Raw genomic sequence first — 10,386 nt, forward strand, 5'->3', positions numbered from 1 at the left:
ATCCTAACCCCAAAATGTGTATTGAATACGTCCCAGAACAGTGTCAGGTTCGGCTAATACCTTGCAAACCTTCCCGGCCGAACCTGAGAAGTGAAATTCACCCCAGGTGGTTGTCAGGTTCGTCTGACTCGATTAGATCATTTTCAAGCCGAACCTCTATCTGTAAACACTTAGAAAATATTGATTTGAAGGCTCTAGGTTCGTCTAGCTCGTGTTGTTGAGTTATCAGCCGAACCTTCTCGTTGCACACTCAAGTTTTTCGATCTTGTTTTGGCCATAACTTTTTCGTTCGATGTCGGAATGACCTCATTCTTTTTTCGTTGTGTTTGTATTTTCATTCTATTGAAGTTGAAGATAAGATCTCATTGATTTTAATGAGTTTAGTATGGACCTTGGTATTCTCCATCATTAGACTTCACTTGCTTAGCACTTTTAGTAATTTCCACTTTTTTTGTTTGGTTCATCCTATGAAAAGGCTGCACAATAGAAAACATATGTAATAAAAAGCCTAACCCCTAAATGTGTATGAATTTAAGTATTTCATGGAAAATCAGTATCATGTTCGGCTGATATGATTTTTTGAATATGAGTCGAACTTGGAAAAATATATAGTTCGGCTGATACATATTTGGAGTGAAAACCGAACCTGAATAGGTTTGGCTTGTTATTATATTTTAATATAAGCCGAACTAGGATCTTGAAAATAGGTTGGAAGTTGGAAAATGAAGGTTCGGCGTATAATGTTAACAAATTCAGCTAGCCGAACTGTTCATCAATTTAGTGGGTTCACCTTATATTTTTAAGCCGAACATAGTCCTGGTTCGCCGAACCATGATGAAAAATCCAAATTTTCGATGATTTCAAGCTACAAAAGTGAGATTAAACACAAAATAGAAGTGTACATGTGTGTTAGAAGCATTGGGTTCCTCATCTATGTATTCATCATCTGGATTTGGCTCATAAAAATCATCATCTTGAGTTTGAGTAAAATCATTCTCATAATCTAAGAAATCAACCATTTCTGGATCATTGTTGTAGTTGATATGTATTTTCCTAGGTTTTTTAGATGAAGAATGACCCTCCTCATCCTCCATTGAATTAAGAATTTTTTTTTTCACAAAGAGCAGATTTGCCATTATAAAAAATTTTGGTTAAGGGGGTTTCTGATTTTTTTATTTGACATCCTTTTTTGTTTTTATTCAATATACCTAGAAAGATTTAGGTATGTCTAAAAACAACCTTCTGTTTATCACAAAAGCCCAAATGCAGCTTTATACAATGTTTTCTTAAGTTAGTCGAGCAAACCATGCTATGCGAGCTGACAATTTCTAAACTGGCCACTTGATTGAGTAAAAGGCATAAAGAGCCGCAGATTTGCTCGCCTTATACTTGATTTGGCTTCCCGATTGTATGACCAATCTGCGAATCAAGTGTAGCTCTCATTCTAATTCAGTGCTCTCCAAACATTGCGAAGGTTGACCTTCACACGGCTCACCAACTTGATGTTTCTGCGGTCCGAAAAAGGGGGCGGCGATGGATGAGGAATTGTACAAAACTTATGTATATATAATCTTTACACTTGAAAATCTAAAACAGGTCATCATGTAACGTATCCAAGCTGCAAAGCTGTTCAAGGGGTTAGATACTAGTACGCCACACAGATTTGCATCATTTGGGACCGGTTTGCTGTTGAGTAAGTCCTGCTCCATCTATATAAGACTTCTCAACTTTCATTTCGCGGAAATTAATGGGAAGCTAGAGCAACATCCATTCTTGAATGAACAGAAATTAGAGTTGATCGACCAGTACTAATGCTGAACAGACTCTATCCCCATGAATAATTTTCATGTGATGACATTTTAGATTTCGAACCTCCTACCTAGTACTATATATAATCAGTTTATTTAGCTGCAGTTTCACCCACTGGTCTTCGTATCGACACTATATATATCTCGAACATAAACTTAACAGTACACTAATAATCACTTGCTATTAGCTGATCTTTCTTTAGAGAGAATGAGTTCTGGTGAGTTTCGCATCCCTTTGATTGGTGATTTGTTATCACCATCACAAGAGGAAACACATCCTGAGGGTTTCTTGGACAAAATAAAAGCATGGTGGAAATCATTTACAGATAAACTCAAAGAAAAGTGGGAATCATTTGTAGATAAACTCAAATTTTACTGGGAAACTACGCAAGCATTGATCCAGATAGCAAAAGGAATGTACTCAGCGGGAAGTTTTGTTTCAAACTTGATTCCGTAGAATGTCTATGCCACGGGGATAAAGAGGTAACAACAGTTCAAGCAATAATAATCATTTATGAGTTTTATTTCTTTATATTTTCAATCCATATTTGTTGTATGATATGATCCTTTTTTTTTTCTTTTTTTTTAAGCAATGATCTTGTTGTAATAATGGTACTATCATGGAAGTTTAAAATCCATATACGGAGTATAAAATAAAATATGAATAAAATGTCTTTTGGCTGGCTTGATTTTTTTGCAAGCCCTGGTGAAGAACCTACTCAGAGCTGATGTCCCTTTTCATAAATATACAGTGTAGTATGAGGATATAATTTTATCTCATCACAAGGACCTGATTCTAGCCCTCGTCCGACAAGACTTCAATTATTTCAACCTCTATATTATTTCAACCTCGATGTAGTGTTGGACTGTTGGTTAGGCTGTTACTAGGCCCAAATCCAGGCGGACAAGGGGTTGGGCTTGGACAGGTTGGAAGGTTTGGCCAAGGGGAAAATTAGGCGCAGGCCCAAGAAAAATAATATTTTCGTTGTCACGTCCAAAGTTAATTTTAGGTACCGTGACATCCATAATTATTTCCGTGATACCCATAATTATATGAAATTATTAAAAATGTCTGCATGACGGGTTATGCATCAGGGGTATAATTGGCAACGCAACTTGGATATAACATATCTAAAAATCCGCGCCTTGAAATTTTACAAATTTTATATCGTTGGAAATCTTTTTAAGAGAGCTACGCAACGAGTACAAACAAGAATATCAAATTTTTGTTTTTCACGAAAAAATCGGAGGTGATCATAATTTTAGAGGAGAAATTCGAAAATTGATTACATATTCATTATGCAGACTCCAAAAAGGATGCATAACACATTCTGCAGACGCATAACGAATTATGCAACCAATTTCTCCACTGCATAACAAATTATGCCTCTGCATAACAAAGTTATGCATCTATAACAAATTAGGTAGCCATTGTATTAGTGTGTAACAACATAAAAAAAATGATGCATAATGCATAATGCATCTATTTTCTCGATGCATAAAAGATTGTGCAACAATTTTCTTGATGCATAATGCATTATGCATCTATTTTCTCGACTGCATAACATGTTATGCATATATTATTGTAGGTGCATGACAAGTTATGCAATCCTTTTTTTTGTTGGTTTCAATACCAACAATAAGGTTGCTGCATAACGTGTTATACAACCATTTTCTGGACTGCATAACAAGTTATGCAACAATTTTTGTAGATGCATAACAGGTTATGCAATTATTTTCATAGATACATAACAAATTATTCAACAATTATGACCAACACCAATACATCATAGCTGCATATTCAACCATTAATTTTAGTATCCATTTTTACAAAAACGAAGAGAGTTAAAAATAGTTTTTAAATTAACATGCATTGCTTACGAGTTACGATGGAATGGACATAAATCCCATACCCAGTATTCCTATACTAAGAGGCTCAAAAGCTAAAACAGAATACCTGAAATATGAAAACGCAAACTATCTCATTCAAAGACTACTAACAACGGGATCCTGGCCTCTAATCATTCTGCCTCTGCCCCGCGTAAGTACCAGTACTATTGATTGAAACTAAGCTTTTTATATAGTTAACAACTTCTGATCTTGAATATTCTAGCCTATCAAAATCTCGTTCAACGGCAATTTCATGCTTTGGATTATATTTACAAGAATCCACAAACAAAATCTTCCCATTCTAAAAAGACCATATAGTCTTCCAACCAGGTTCTTTAACTATCACTGCTAACCACATGATCCTTCTAATTGTTCTGCCTCGCGTACGTACCAAAATTGAGTGAAACTAAGCTTTCTAAATAATTAACATCTTACAGAGACACAAGCTAACTTTCTAGCCGCGATCTACTTCCTGGTCCACCAGGACCAATGAAGAACTAGTGTTCTACAATCATCTAGCTAGTGTTCTGTTATTGTTCATTGTTTTCTGCTACTTGGTCTTACCTAATCAAACTAGTGTTTTTCCTCATAGGACACTTCAATTTCTTAACAAAGAAACCAATCCATTAATAACTTGTCACAACATTCATCTAAGAATAATAGGTCAACAATAGAGAAAAGGAAGGAACCTGCATAAAGCTTTCATTTCATCCTTCCAACCACATTCATATAGATTTTCCCATGATCGACACTCCATCTCTTCCTCCTACTGGATATCCCAGATCTTTTAAACTCCTATTCCGACATAAAGAGATCAGAAAACTCCAAATTTGGATTCGTCTTCAATTCCATATCAGGAAAATACATATCCTTCTTGAATTCACTCAAACAAATTTGACAGCAACCACCGCAATCCATTAATTGAATCGGCACCAGATCTGTATCTTGTCCAAACCTTATCGGATCTCGCCTTCAACCCTCATACAGATGGTTTGACATATATAAATGGAACTTTAACTGAGGAATAAACTCCAACAACTAGAAAGATCATAACTTCTTCCTAGTTTAAAAGAGATAAATCAGATTTAAACTCAAGGATATGAAAGAACAAAATTTTAGAAAATATGGGTTTGGGAGAAATTTTTGCCCCAAAAATGGGTGTGTGCCTTAACTTTTATGACTGTGGGTTTCACAATGGAAAAAAAACAAGAATCGGTTCGACTGTAGTTTTCACTTTAGCCTAAAAAAGAACGATTTTTTGGGGACCATCCTTTTTTTGGAGGGACCATTGTTTTATTTTGGGTAGAGGCATTAGAAGTAAATTTAGGTCACCCCATATCTGATATTTATATTAATACCTAAACTACCCTAATAATCAATTTTAGGTTATGATTAGTTAAATGATTTAGTTAATAATAATTAGTGAGATTATATTAAAAGATGGTATGATTATTAGATGGGTAGAATTTTAGAGAGAGTAAAGTTAGAGAAGATGAAGGAAAAAAACATGGAAAATAATTTTTTTTCCAATTCACTAAGTTTGGGTATTCAAGTGATGAAAACTCATCTGATTCTTTATCTCCATCCTCTCCTAGAGTATTTGTTAATATTCACAATGATCCGGATATGAGTTATTTCTTAGATGGTGATTCTATTCTTCCCAAAACTCAATCTCAAGATGAATATGATGGATTTTATCAACCACAACCGGAGGAAAGAGTATTTGGGTGTCCAGGTATGCTCCAAACTTAGATAATATATGTTGAATTGGTCAAAACTTTCCTAAAAATGTAAATTTTTCAAGTGGATTTGGGCTAGTTCGGTTACACTATGTCAAGAACAGCTAACCGAACTCATCTGGAAGTGCAGTTTTGTTGTTTTAGCTATACACGGAAGTAACCGAACTCACCTGAAAGTGTTGTTCGGTTACTTTCTCCAAACACGCAGGTTACCGAACTCAGATTTCAGTGTAATGTTCGGTTGGTTCGTTACAAATTAACAATCCGAACTTTAAGTAAAAATTAGATCTAACTTAGTGTACAAAGTTTGGTTGGTACGCAACCAGTGACTAACCGAAATTACATAAAAATAAGAATTAACTTAGTGTACAAAGTTCGGTTGTTTCACAAACTGCATGTTTACGAACTAGATAACCGAACTCTACGTAATATTAGAGTTTACTTAGTGTATTAAGTTCGGTTTTTTCGCAAACTCGAAATAACATCGTAAAAAATCGAACTTAGGAAAAAAAAATGAAGTTCCAGTATAATGTTCGGTTATCTAGATAAAATAACAAGTAACCAAACGTTTTATTTGTTATTTGTTCGGTTATATGTCAACTTTGCCTTTGCGATAAAATTTACAATTGACCGAACTGTAATGTTATTCCAATTGATGTTTTTACATTTCTTGTAGATGGAAAGCCAACCTATACCAATGGATGATCAACCTTCTTCAGTTAATATATTGTTTGAAGATACATCTCATCACTATTCTATGAGTTGGTATTTGACTTACCTATTGATGCGAAGAATTGGGCTAGAGAACATGCTAAGAGAGTCAATTGCGTCCTAGTTTTGAATGAAAAAGACAGCCAAACTCGTTTTGAAATGGTTTGTGAGAGAAGTGGAGATCCCGATGTTTGTCACAAGAGGAAGGGTTATGAGTATAAAGGAAAGACGACGAGGAAGAACACAACATGCTCAAAGAAAATTAAATTCCCGTTCAAGCTAGTATTTAGCAAGAGAAAATTAACGAAGAAATGGTTCCTAGCTGTGGATAAGGTGGTAGGTCGTCATAACCACCCTCTTCCGGAATATCTTGAAGGACATGCAATGGACGCAAGGCTCACTCCTCAAGAAATGGAAAAAATTGCTAAGTATAGGAAAATGAGTATTCCACCTACCGTTATGCTTGTCTTATTAAAGGAAGATAAACCGGATAACGTATCAGGTTTGCAAACTATTTACAATGCAATTGAGACAATTAAAAGGAATGAATGGAAGGATAGACAAGTAATGCAACAATTGTTTTTTTTTTCTCAAGAGAAAGGATACGCGGTTCAAAAGAAGGTAGGTCCGGGAGAAGAAATAACTCATCTCTTCATTGCTCATCCGAAGAGTGTTCAATTGGCTCAATACTTCCATGAAGTTCTTATAATGGATTGCACTTACAAGACAAACAAATACGAGATGCCATTGTTGAACATTGTTGTCGTACGTCGACGAAGTCACCGTTTACCATTGCATTTTGTTTTCTAAAGGACGAGCAAGAACCAAGTTACACTTGGGCGCTACAACAAGTGAAGGCGATCTACCGAGATGATGATATCCCTGGGGTTATCATGACCGACAATGAGGTAGCATTGACAGTTTCAAATTTTTTTGAGAAGCAACCGAACAAATTGGAAAACGTTCGGTTGTATGGGTACTAAACATACAGGGGAAAAAAGAACAGTTTGGTTACATGGAAAAAAAATTTCTTTTGTAATACAGGTAGAGTTCGGTTACATGGCAGTTTCAACAATTTTTGCGAAACAACCGAACTCAGAGTTCGGTAACCTAGTTTTAAATCCTATAGAACTGAAATGCTCTTCGTGTTCTTCATACTAGGTAGTTCGGGGAAGAAACTAGGGTAACAATAAAACACATTCTAACCGAACTCAACACTGTAACTTCCATATGAACATTATTTTGATGATTTCTACTCAATTGAACCGATGGAAATCAAATTAAAAGTAATGGGTTTGTCGGGAAATATCTGCGAATCGGTCCCATGGTAAACTCAGGGTTTTTCTTGCGACTGTTACGCCAAATCAATTGTTCACCTTCCGGTTCAAGTTCTTACTCAATTTCATTTGCTTGATTAACTAGATGTCGTAATGGTGGACCTTTTCCTGGGAGTCTTTTGGTTTTCTTTAGACGAACCATTTATATAGTTGGTTGATTAATCGACGATGAAAATTTATGAATCGATGATTAATCGATGAAGACGAGTTTGAAACGAAAAAGAAGAAGAAGAGGAGAAAACATTTCTCCTTGCGGCAATTTTTTTTTTATATTTTAGATTAGGTTTCACGATTTAAGGTAGGGTTAATGTTAATTAAGGTAAGGGGTAAATTAGTAAACTCGCTACTTTAGGACACCTTTTAGCATTGTAGAGTAGATGGTCTTATAAAACAATGGTCCCCAAAAAAAGGCTGGTCCCCAAAAAATCGTTCCTAAAAAATGCTAGTTCATGAGCAGAGCAGGTTTAACATATAAAATGCTATCTTCTGATTCTGGACATAACTGAATTGAGTAACCATGGGCCAACAAGGTCATGGAATCTTTCCCGTATTACTGGTATAGCATCCGGTGAAGTGTTATATAGTCCTTGTTTGTAAAAATTTATGATTATGGATAATCAGAAATTGATAAATGGTTTTGATATAATAATTTTCATAATAAATTTTAACAAATAATTATTTAAAATAGTTGACAGCCATGGAACCATAGACTTAATAAATAGAGGAGAAGGCGATGATCGAGAGACTTTTTTAGAGAAATAATGGTGGAAAAAATGATTCAATATGGTTTAAAAGTAAGTGATTATGAAATTTTTTAAAAACAAAATAAATACTTAACCTAATTAACCAAACATATCTTTATAATCATTCCACATTACCCATATAATTATACATAATTATTATATATAACCCAAAATAATAAGATAATTATTAAATCCCTAAGGATTTGTTTGACTACAAAGAAAGAAAACAATTCCATATTGGAAAGTATATTGCATGGACTCAATTTTCCGGGGAAGCAAAGAAATGCTTTCCATGAAATTCTATGTAATTAGGTTGAAAACATACTTTATACCATGCTTATCTTGACAATTCCATGGAAATCGATTTTTTATCAAACGACGAATTTTTTTATTTCCATGGAAAATGGCTAATTCCATGGAATTTTCTCCTATCAAACACATCCTAACAACAAAAAGAAGATCAAACTTTTATAATTAAATTTATGTAAGATATAAGAGATATTTAATGTTTTTGACGGATAATCTATACCCTTAATCAGTTTTAGCGTAATCATGATTGAGAAAAAAAAAACATGTTAGAGATTTCCTTAATAGATTATGTTTATGGATTTCTTAGGAAAAACATCAAAACCTTAGGCAATTCCATTTCGATTGATGTTGTTGTAAATTTTTTTTAGGTAACAATCATAGTATACACCCTGATCAATTTTAATGTAATCATGGTTGAGAAAACATAATACCATTTTAGAGAGAATTAAGAATTAAGGTTTACTTTTATTTGGTGAAAAATAAGGATCAGTTGATTTTGAAGAAATTTTTTTTTTAAGTTTAATTATTCATAAAAAATTAATACCTAATGTTACATGATTTATTCTCTTCAATTCAAATATATTTGTCTAGAAAATATGAAAGCATTTCCGTCCCACTAAAATATTGGAAAAGTGTAATTATTTTTGAAAATTACTAAAGGCATTAACTAAATTTGTTAATATCATACTATTCAATAAGGTGTATGTGGGGAAGAAACCACATTGAAATTGGTTTCCTTGCTATCTATGGGCCGGACTTTCTCCGCTTTTAGACCGGGTATGGAGGGAGTAATTTTTGTTACAAGTGGTATCAAGTTTGCCACTCGGATTTGGGACATGCTGCCCTGTTGAGACGGTGCTCCATTTATCTAAAGACTTAAAGGCCTAGATAAATAAGACTTCCACGTTGAACGATGAGGAAACCCTCGCTTTCTATTGGCCGAAATAAGGCTTTTTTGCGTTTTGTGAAACCAGAAGTTTGGTGAGGACATTTGGCAACGTATGATTGGTTACAAATATAGCAGAAAGAAAAAAAAGAAACCAAATAAAATTTGGAATTCAAGCCGTATTAGGGGAAAAAACCTTTGGAAACCCAGCCGTGATAATATGGAACTCAAGACGTGACTATGTTAGGAAACCGTGACTACGTATGTTAGGAAACCTAAAAAAAAAAAAAAAAAAAAGCTGGAAACGGAAATCTGATAATGTATATAAGAACTCTAATACAACACTGCGAAGTACTACGATCATAAACAATCTTAAGAATTCAAACATGGCTACCAGTCAAAAAAAAAAAATCAAACAGTATCAATAAGAAACATCTAGGATCGCCAGGAGCTCCAGACTCTCTCTGTTACTCAACAAGTCCTTCTATGTCGCATTAAGATCTATCAGACTTCACAACCATAATATTTACAAATAAAGAAATTCTTCTCAAATCCAACGAAGCAGATTGATGATCGAAATAAACCGAAGAGAAAGGGTGAAACAAAAAGACCCATTCGACAACAGTGCCTTGCACAAAATGTTTAAAAAGATCCGTTCGGCAACAGTGCCTTGTACAAAAGGTTTGTATGTTTTCCATTGCTCTGTAGAGCTTCCATACCAACATATAATTCTGGGGTGCATCGACTATATTCTTTTTTTATTTTTGGTTAAATCCGGATTTGTAAAAAAAAAACAAAGATACTACATAGCAAAGGACGCTGGCAAGCCAAGCGCCCAAAAGAAACAAGCATTCGACACGTCATGGTGAATGGAAATTTCGTGATGATGCTACTGATGCTTTGTTGCATTGGTAATTGAAACTGTTACCGGCACAAATGCTGGCTCTGTCTATGTGACGCCTA

This window comes from Papaver somniferum, chromosome 1 (assembly GCF_003573695.1).
Source record: "Papaver somniferum cultivar HN1 chromosome 1, ASM357369v1, whole genome shotgun sequence".
NCBI classification, from domain to species: domain Eukaryota; kingdom Viridiplantae; phylum Streptophyta; class Magnoliopsida; order Ranunculales; family Papaveraceae; genus Papaver; species Papaver somniferum.